Source organism: Rhinatrema bivittatum, chromosome 14, assembly GCF_901001135.1.
Source record: "Rhinatrema bivittatum chromosome 14, aRhiBiv1.1, whole genome shotgun sequence".
Taxonomy (NCBI): Eukaryota; Metazoa; Chordata; class Amphibia; order Gymnophiona; family Rhinatrematidae; genus Rhinatrema; species Rhinatrema bivittatum.
This window is the reverse complement of record NC_042628.1, coordinates 5057984-5058576: the sequence shown is the minus strand read 5'-3', so window position 1 is coordinate 5058576 and position 593 is coordinate 5057984.

Here is a 593-nt window from a genome sequence, read left to right as displayed (position 1 = left end):
CCTGTCCTTTCCACAATGAAAAAAAAAAATGGAAATGAAACATCCTGACAGATGGAAAGATCCTGAAATGTGCACCGCGAAACAGATGTGAAGGGAAGAGGGCAGGAGAGAGAATTACATTGTGCCTTTCCTCCAAGCAGGAGCCCTGAAGGCTTTCAGTCTTGCTCGCTTTCCCATACTATCTCCTCCCTCTCTGCCGCCTCTGCATCCCACCCCCATCTCTAGCTCCTTATCTGCTGCCTCCTGGGAACCTGGATGTTTCACCCCCATCTACTGTGTCTTCTGTCACCAAATCAAGCTGCTTTCCTAACTCCAGGCTTTCCTTCTAGGTGTTGCTTCTTGGAGAGTTTGCTGCCTATATTTACTTGTGCAAGTGTCTGCTTAACCAGATATGAATCTGAAGGGCACAGATCAGAAAAGGCAGGCAAGAGTCGTTTTCTGCAATTGTTCCATACTGATGCCAGACCTTAAGGCGGTGGATTAGAGATGGTCCCTTAGTAGTATGTGGAATATAAGAATTTGCTGTTGTTCCCTAGAAGCCAGCATTTCAGTGCTGCCCGAGGAATGGGAATTCCGTAGCAACCTTAATGCAA